Source organism: Etheostoma spectabile, unplaced genomic scaffold (genome assembly GCF_008692095.1).
Source record: "Etheostoma spectabile isolate EspeVRDwgs_2016 unplaced genomic scaffold, UIUC_Espe_1.0 scaffold00003722, whole genome shotgun sequence".
Taxonomy (NCBI): Eukaryota; Metazoa; Chordata; class Actinopteri; order Perciformes; family Percidae; genus Etheostoma; species Etheostoma spectabile.
In genome coordinates this window covers 25415-34994 of record NW_022603065.1, presented here as the reverse complement: position 1 = coordinate 34994, position 9580 = coordinate 25415, and the positions used below count along the sequence as shown (strand labels likewise).

The 9580-nt window shown below is 41.6% G+C and overlaps 3 non-coding genes across 3 annotated transcripts; all 3 read right to left on the bottom strand.

Moving 5' to 3' along the window:
* Positions 1–3319: 3319 nt before the first annotated feature.
* trnal-uag (transfer RNA leucine (anticodon UAG)) lies at positions 3320–3401 on the bottom strand. Its single transcript has one exon. It is a non-coding gene; the product is annotated as a tRNA-Leu (tRNA).
* A 1066-nt stretch (positions 3402–4467) lies between these two features.
* Positions 4468–4555, bottom strand: trnay-gua (transfer RNA tyrosine (anticodon GUA)). The gene is given in 2 exon segments: positions 4468–4503; positions 4519–4555. It is a non-coding gene; the product is annotated as a tRNA-Tyr (tRNA).
* A 2602-nt stretch (positions 4556–7157) lies between these two features.
* On the bottom strand, positions 7158–7229 carry trnac-gca (transfer RNA cysteine (anticodon GCA)). The gene has a single exon. It is a non-coding gene; the product is annotated as a tRNA-Cys (tRNA).
* Between the last annotated feature and the right edge of the window lie 2351 nt (positions 7230–9580).

Sequence of the window (9580 nt, the reverse complement as noted above, 5' to 3'; positions counted from 1 at the left end):
ATCATGATAATCATTTAGGCCATAATCGTGCAGCCCTACATATAATACGGAAAGTAACGAGGAGGTGAAGCTAGCCTCGTTCTTAGCCTCGCTCTGGACCAGGTTAGTCGCAAAGAATTAATCACCATGGTAACTTGGCTGGGTTTAATTTAAACTGGTTTTGTGCAACCGAGTCAAAGCTCAAATCATCCAGGATACTTGAATATCCGGCCTTAATCCTTATCCTGGTTTCGTGCAACAGGCCCCTGGGGGGGAAAAACCAGAAGGCACATAACACCGATCAACATCAAAGGAACAAAGGTGCGTTCAAAGCCTCGTGCTGCTGGGCCAGTGGCTATCATTATGAAACAGAACAGCCTCTCCAGTCTGATTGGTCCGTTCTCTGCAGTTCAACAAATTATCTTACTGGAACATTATTTATATCTTAGTGCTCATGCTACTGAAGAAAGAAGAGAGAAATGATGCCGCTTCCCTACCTGTAGGCGCTCCTAAAACTTCACCGCCCGTCCTTTCCTGTCTTGTTATATTCCTGTAGTCGGAAGTGTCCCCAGATGTAGAGAATTCATTCAGGTTAGGAGTATTGTCCTGTAGAGTCCGTGCTAACTAGCTGCTAACTTCACGTGCCGACCTCGTTCCGTCTCCTCGCCCTGCACGTGTTGCTGGGTATGATTGTTTTCCTCATGTTGCTGCCTACACAATCAAACTATCCCGCCTTTTCCGGTTTAGTTTTCACCCCGGGACAGCCCCCGACATCCAGCAAGCGCTCCCACTGTGGAGCGCCAATACGCTGCGTCATCTCTCTGAGCGGCCATCTTAGAAACAGCTCTCATTGGCTATCAACACGAATCAGGCCAGTTGTAGCCAATCACATTCTCTTCCAGGGTTCATCGCTTGATAGGAACATCCAATGGGAGCCTAAGCCCCGCCTCCAGAGCCAGCAGGCTCACACTGTGATTTATGAAAACAAAGCTGAGTGAGTTTTTCATGTCATCTTTATTGCAAAAATAGGAAACAGAACACTAATGACATATAAAAGTATATAATACAAACATAATGAACATAATACAATACAATTTTGCCAGGGGAAGCTTAAAGGCCGTTAAATAATGAAGACCATATGTTAAGTTTTAATTGCCTTCAGAATCAGAATCAGAAATACTTTATTGATCCCCCAAGGGAAACTCTGTGTTGCAGTTGCACAAATAGTATAAATATCAGAGTAGAAATACAAACAAAGAAATATAAGGAGTGTGGACATGTATGGTATTTACATAGTTAAACGAATGTTACTATACATTATTTGCATAATTAACATAATTTAGGAATTGCAATGGTAAAAAGTAAAATAATAATAATAATAATAATAATTGTAGCAGTTGAGTATTGCAGACATGTCAGGCCAGTGTTATTGCACAAAACAGATAATACAGATAATATTGTCCAGTTTCAACCTCTGTAAGTGTCTTAGAGCCAGGAGTTATAAAGTTTGATGGCCACAGGCAGGAATGACTTCCTGTGGCGCTCTGTGGTGCATTTTGGGAGAATGAGTCTATCACTGAAAGTGCTCCTGTGATTTAGCAGCAAGCCATGGACTGGGTGCGAGACATTGTCCAAGATGGCATGTAGTTTGGACAGCATCCTCCTATCTGACACACCCGACAGAGAGTCCAGATCCACCCCCACGACGTCACTGGCCTTGCGAATCAGTTTGTTGAGTCTGTTGGCGTCCGCTACCCTCAGCCTGCTGCCCCAGCATGCAACAGCAAACAGGATAGCACTGGCCACCACAGACTCATAAAACATCCTCAGCATCGTCCTGCAGATGTTGAAGGACCTCAGCCTCCTCAGAAAGTAGAGACGGCTTTGGCCCTTCCTGTAGAGGGCTCGAGTGTTCTTGGCCCAGTCCAGTTTATTGTCCAAGTGCACTCCCAGGTATTTGTAGTCCTCCACAATGTCCACACTGACCCCCTGGATGGAAACAGGGCTCACTGCTGCCTTGGCTCTCCTTAGATCCACCACCAGCTCCCTGGTCTTTGCCACGTTGAGCTGTAGATGGTTCTGCTCACTCCATGTGACAAAGTCCCCCCCCCCCCACAGCTCTGTACTCAGCCTCGTCCCCCTCGCTGATACATCCAACCACAGCAGAGTCATCAGAAAACTTCTGAAGATGGCAGGACTCTGTGTGGTAGTTGAAGTCTGTGGTGTAGATGGTGAAGAGGAATGGCACCTGGCTAGAGCTTCAGAAGGCAGGAGATGACAGATTACACATCTGTCACGTAGTCAGTTTGTAGTCTTAAATACCAAGTCTCTTGCTGTTCCTTGACTAGTTGCCCCCCCCCTGCTTTGCATCGCTCCAGGTAAGTAGAAAGCAATCTGTTATGCACCTTTGCATTGCACTAAAATGTCCACATTTCGACCTGAATCCAACAATAACATTACTTGACACTCACATACATTGGTTTTCAGGTAAAAAATGTTGGTCAGGGGTTTAGTTACTGTTTGAAAAAGGAAAATAATTGTTAAGTGAATTATGTTATAATTCCAGATGAAGTATTTATGACCCATCAAAGACGACAAAAGGATACATCCGCTGTCGGGGGTCTGATTTAAAGGAAATGGTCCTTTTTAAAAGTGTTGGGGTTCTAGCCTTAAACTAATGAGGAAGAATTTGACAAATCTAAGTTAACCAAAAAGTTTCTCTTTCAAATGTTACATCTGTATCTGCCAAGTCCTGACCATTCCCTGACCGCGGCGGTGAGAGCGACGAATCCTAGCCACTAGACCATCAGGGAGTCACATCTGTCAAGTTTGTCTTTGTAGATGTGAGTTTCCTTTTCACTTACTGGAATGACTCATATTGTTTTAGGCGAGGAATGGCACCGTAGTTTTAGATGTTAAAATGTGCGCACAAGAAAGCTGAGAGATTACTGTGGGGAAATGGAGAATGACTAGGTTAACTGAAGATTTTAAATATTGTGAAAATTAACAGAACATATAAACACGTTAAACATATACGGGCATATAGCATATACCTGCAGTCTCAGTCTTTGGATGATAGTGGTAGCGTATGCGCCCCGTCATAGTTACCGACAATTTTGTTGATGAATGAGTATTTCACATTGAACACTTAAGATTGGGTGTTCATTTAAAAACAGGGAATTGCCAGTAAAGATAAAAACAACAGATTCAGCAAGGAGTCTAAAACGTTGTCACTAATGACTTTAGTCACTTCACCAAGCTATGTCATAAGAGTATAATGTAACTGATACAAATTCAAGTCAACATATGGTTTGTCCTCCACCTATGTAACATCAGCAAATGGCAGTGGTGGGATTTGAACCCACGCCTCCAGAGAGACTGGAGCCTAAATCCAGCGCCTTAGACCACTCGGCCACACTACCTGCATGTATCAGTACTCCACATCATGCGAAACACAGGGACCGTAACTAACGGTATATTTGTCAATGTCATTGGAATAAAACTTTCGCAAGGAAAAAGCCAATACTTTATGGGAAAATGTTGTCACTCTTTGTCATTTTTCTCTGGCATTGTTGATTTTAGAATATTGTAACCAGCATTAAGTGAGTAGATTTAGGTCTTCACTGTAAAGAGCCATTACTCCTCCAACTGCCAACTATTGTTCCAGAGACAATAAGATATACAGTTTTAGATTGGAAGGTAACTGTCCAAGACCAAAGACTTCATTAAAATACCTCAAGTGTTCAAAACAGTTTGTCAAAATGGGAAAGGTCATGTTTTTGATTACAAATTCCAGCACAGTGGTTCATTTACCATTCAAAAACAAAAGTACAATCATGAAACACATACTACTTAGACAGAATGAACCTGGTCAGGTGGCAATGAAAGAATTCCAGAGACGTGGACCCTCTGGCACAGCCATACTTGGTCAGGACAACACCCCCCTTCTTGATGTGCTCCATGCGCACCTGGTCCAGCAGTGGCACCACCATGAGGTCCCTTCCGTTTGCCCCTCCCAGTTGCTCGTAACAGAGAGAGGTCCCCTGCATCCCACTCAAATATGCAGGCAGAGAGACGGCTCATGAAGGTGGGACCAGACGTGAGATTTTTTTCGCAGCCCACGCTCACGTTCAAATTGATAAATGCCGTACTCTGCGTAGGAATCGGCGTACCCCCGTCCTACGCCTGCTTTAGGTCGTATGCACATTTCATAAATAAGGGCCCTTGTGAGCACAATGAAGATTTCTTAAAAAAGGTTTGTACTTTATAGTTCTAGTTTTTTTCCAATTCTTCTGGTCACACTTGGCACTATTTCACATGGTTTGTCTGTAGTTCTCTATTCTGTCAGGGCTTAACGCTGTCTCCCACACCTATTTTTTTTGTTTCTTGTTATGTCTCAGGAAGAAGTATTGTGCTTTTAGGTCAACCATCCATCAGAATCAAAAACACTTTATTGATCCTTGAAGGTAGCCTCTGGAAAAAAGGTGCTCCTTCGAGCCGGACTTGAACCAGCAACCTAAGGATTTCAGTTCTATACCTCTACAGTCCTCCGCTCTACCAACTGAGCTATCAAAGGGAGTTACCACAGCCATATGCACTTTTCATTCTGTGAATGTGAACGTGATAACACGGGGCCTCCCTGGATCTGACAATCTTTAGGGGATGTAGCTCAGTGGTAGCGTGCATGCTTCACAGGTTTTTATGGTTGATCGTATGAAATTCTTTCATATTGGAACTAGTTTTGCTTGAACACTGTGACAACACATATCCTGTACTGGATATGGAGGCACTGACTATTTGTCTAATCTTCTGGATTTTGTCTATGAAGAAGGAGGCAAAGTCATGGCAGGCCTTGTTAGATAACAGTTCAGATGCTACTGGTACTGGAGGGTTTGTAAACCTATCGACAGTAGCAAACAAAGCACATGAATTAATATTGTTTCCAGAGGTAATATCAGAGAAGACCTCCTTGTCTTCGTTAGTTCCAAATTATAAATGCAAAGTCTCTCTTAAGCAGAAGATGCGTTTGGATTGGTAGGAAATGGAGATGGCCGTTGCCAAGAGGAGGCGCCTTTTTGATTGACAAGAAATGGATATGAAGTCTCTCAGGATTGGCAAAAAATGGAAGGGAGCTTTGAGTTTGATTGGTGAGAAAAGAAGATGAGAAAGTGGACAAATATGTTCTGAGTCATGACAAAGCATCTAGGGTTGATCTTAGCCTTTGTGTGAATACATAGGTCTCCACATACATTGTTTTTATTAAGATTGACGACCAAATTGTTAGTTTTTACGAAACTTTCCCAACCATTGCAATTGCTTTCATAGCTTTGTTGGCACAGTAGGCAGCGCGTCAGTCTCATAATCTGAAGGTCGTGAGTTCAACCCTCACACGGGGCAGGTGTTTTAAAATAAAAAAACACATCTGATGCGGAAAATACATTGACAGCTGATTGAACACTGGCACAGAGCACATACATGGAAGTTGTGATTCTACGGTTATTTCTGAGATCAACAATCTCAGGAAGGCTTTTTACAATCAATTGGGAAAAATGGGAATGCATACTCTTAATAAGTAGACTTCCAGAGTATTTGCATAACAAAGGCATAAGCATGGGCGTTGTGATAGGATGGTGTTGTTCATCATTGTTTCTGAGATCAACAATAACTTCAGAAGTTTCGAATTCAATGGCTACCTATGGTTTCTTTCTAGGAGCGGTTCAAAATTAAGTTGCACTATTTTGTCTAATTGCTTAGGTCATAATATTTCCAGAGACTTAATTTCTCTCAGGTAGTTAATAGATATGGTCAAATGAAGCTTCATTAAGCTTTCTGAACAATGTTCTTCATTTTCTGAACGCATTCACTCAGTAGTGTTTTATTATTGGTTGTGCATCTGTGATTGCCCTAGAGGTCTCTCAGTCCAGCACCTCTCCCGCTCATCTTTGTTAGTCTTACACTGTCCAGCATAAATCACTGACACCATACCTCACACTCATCCATGCATACACATTCACCACTGACTAAACTGACTACCACCATCATTGAATTGTCATTTCTTTTGTTGTAGTAATATAATCGCATTTCCTTCAACCTTTGCACACGGTCTTTTGTCCTGGTTGTGTCATGAGGTCATGACAAAGCATCTAGGGTCAGTCTACAGTAACCCTCACACGGGGCAGCTGCTTTAAAGACAAAAAAACACAACTGATGCTGAAAATACAGTGGTTATTATGGTTATTTCAGAGATTTGCAGTGAGCATTGTATTGTCCAGCAGAAAGACAACAGGTGTGTTTCTTTTCGTCTATGATTTATATCGTAGCAGTGCAAGCATTTATCCCAGGTTTGAGTTCCAGCCACAGCAGCTGCATTTAAAGGTTTCGAAGCCATATACAACATTACCATTACAAGTTTTACCCAGGTTTCTTCTTTTATTCAGTGATAATTCAATTTTCAGACAGCACAACAAGCACTTTAAATGTACATGTTTTACACTTTCTATTTGACTGTATTTATGTACTTGTACTGTAGTGTAGTATATTTATTGTATTATGCTCCAGTGTTTATGGGTGTTACGGCAGGTATGAGCACAGTTTCTATTTTTATGGATGAAGTAAATTTGAGATGCTGTTAAGTTTACTCTTCAGCAGGTGGAGACATTAAGTACTGGCCTTTTTCAATAAAGTATTGACTTTTTCCTTGCAAAAGTTTGTTTCCAACGACATTAACGATCATACCATTAGTTACGGTCCGTGTGTGTGTCACGATTTGGTGTGACGGTTTGCGCAGGTAGTGTGCCTGAGTGGTCTAAGGTGCTGGATTTAGGCTCCAGTCTCTCTGGAGGTGTGGGTTCAAATCCCACCACTAACTTTTGCAAATGTTACTTAGTAGAGAGAGAGAGAGAGAAAATGGAATGAAAAGAAGACTGGTGGTAATTATGGGAGCAGAAAAGGTAATAGAACTATTACTAATAATAGTAGTAGTGCAGGGCATAGTAGGGCGTCCAGCAGGACCACGGCAGCAGCTGCATCCACTACTCAGGTGCCTCCACAATCCAAGGAAATCTGAGAGGGGAGAAAGAACAAGGGCTTCTGGAAAGAAGCAACATTAGTTAAATGCAAGCTCTTATCCTTTATCCCCAAGTACTATCATAAAGATGATCACCTACACACACCGTTGCAGGGGGCACCCAGATTTGAACTGGGGACCTCTTGATCTGCAGTCAAATGCTCTACCACTGAGCTATACCCCCACATACTCTATGTTGAATATGCTTACGGTGCAGCAAAACAATGGCTGGGCCTCCACCATGTGGTTACCTTCACAGTCTGAGATAGTATCCAAATCTCATCTACTGTATGAAAGGGAGTTACAAGAAAGAAAACAGTGTAATCTTCTATAAAGGCCCAGGTGAATTTATGTTAATTACAATAGATGTCAAGACTAAGCACAGAAATGTGGTCCACACAAGGATCCACACTCTTACAGTACATGCTCGACCACAAGCACACAGAAGCACACAAACGCACACACACAGCACCCTTCCCCCTTGCTTACAAACTCCGACAGAAATCAGTTTTCACACTATAACTACTGTATGGATGGATTTTTCTCTTCATAGGCTAAAGAGATAGGAGGGTCTCGCAACATGACATTGATACTGGTTGATATAACTGTTGATCGAAATGAGGATGGTCCAAATCGAATGCCCAGACTTCATTGGCTTCCAAGCTGTCCATCTCTGCATCCCGGGAACAGATTGCCTCATGAGAGGTCTGGTTTGATTCGTAAGACTTTGCAGAACAATGTTAACACCCAAATTTAGAGTTAGACTTCTCGCTTGAGGAAAAAGATTGGAAAATATGTGCGGAAGTGAACTACTGTTTCCCGTGTTTACATTGTAATTCGGTCAGAAACTTCAAGATTGTGAGACAAATGGCTAGATTTGGACAAAATGGCTTTGATATTACTATTCCTTGGACTGGTGGCGACTCATTAAAAAAAAAAAAAAAAAAAACTCAATGGCACAATGTCGCCGAACCGGGTAAATGTAAGAATGTGCAGGTAAGTTAGCACACTTTGATTGCTGCTTTCCTTTTCAGTATTATTACTTGATTGCAGTTATTTACCTGCTTATATCATAGTATTTTTTGAATGTGGTCTTATCTGAATCCTGAGGGTCTAAGATTTCAGGCGATGTGACGCATATTTGAAGATTAAATGCAAGTAATAACTACCTTTATGTAGCGTCCCTGTTTTAGCTTTTACTGTCCAAAATCACAATCTACATATGCAACATTGTAAACAGACTGTTACACAGAAGGACACTTACATTTCATAATGAATATCAGAACAATAAATATTCATGTTCAACTTACTGAACTATTGCTGGTAACATTACTTTAAGTGTAAGATGGTAACTTTTACTTCAGTTTAACAAATACTAAAATCAACCATAAGACCAGTTATAAATGAGACAACATGCACACCACAACTACACCCGAACACTTACCATCAAACACTGTTGTGGCCAGAAACAACTGGTCTTCCAGTAATAGTATTTTTGCTTGAAGGCGACTCTCCTCGGCCAAGTGACGCTCCCTCTCCCGCCTCAGGTCACATGACAGCCACCTGTTCTTTCCTTCGGTAGCCGCTCTGAGCCGACACTCTTTGGACAACACATTTAAACACATGGATGTCACGCGGCACATTCTCATCCTTCACCATATACTGCAGAAAAAACAAACAAAAAAAAAAACAATGAAATTAAACTACATCAGTGATTCCCAAAGTGGGGGTCAGGACCCCCAGGGGGGTCGCGAGCCAGAGAGGGGGGGTCGCGAGTTGATTTCCAGAAATAAAATAAAACTTTAAAAACGATTAGAAATAGCATACAGTTAGCTATGATTTTAACACAAGATAAAACTAGTGGCTAAATTTAAAATAAAACCAAGCAACTAAATAAAAAGGGAACAGCTGTTTTGATTTTCTTTCTTTCCGAGTAGCGTCTCCAACATTAACACTACAACTGCCGGGATTCCAAAAGTACTGGAACCGCAAGATTCTAAACTCTATAATCTGTCATGATAAACACCTAATTGCAATTTTAATGCAGGTATTGTGTTAGGATATCTTTAGAAAAACTAAATAACACCAAAATGTACAATTTAACGTGTTTAATTATACACTTGAGTTGCCCAGGTGCTTCAATAACTCATATCATGGCATAGTAAAACGTAATTATTTCATTCACATCTGAAAAATATGGTATGTAAACATGCAAATAACACCTAAAAGTATTTTCTTTGAACATTTATAACCTAACCTGTCACTGCCTCCGTGTTGGTGTCTGCTGTGGTGCGCATTGCTCCTCGGACCGCGGAGGTTTGACTATGAAGGACAAACCTGTCTTAAGCAACTTGTCACCCAGAGGCTTTCCCCCTCAGAAACACCAAGGCTAAGACAAGTGGCCAATAGTTCACCTCAACATTTTTCCAGGGTAGGGGTCCCCACAGAAATCTTAACCAATCAGAAAACTAAACAAACATTGAAGGAGGTATACTCCCTGTTAGGGATCCGGGGCAATAAAACAACACCCTACAT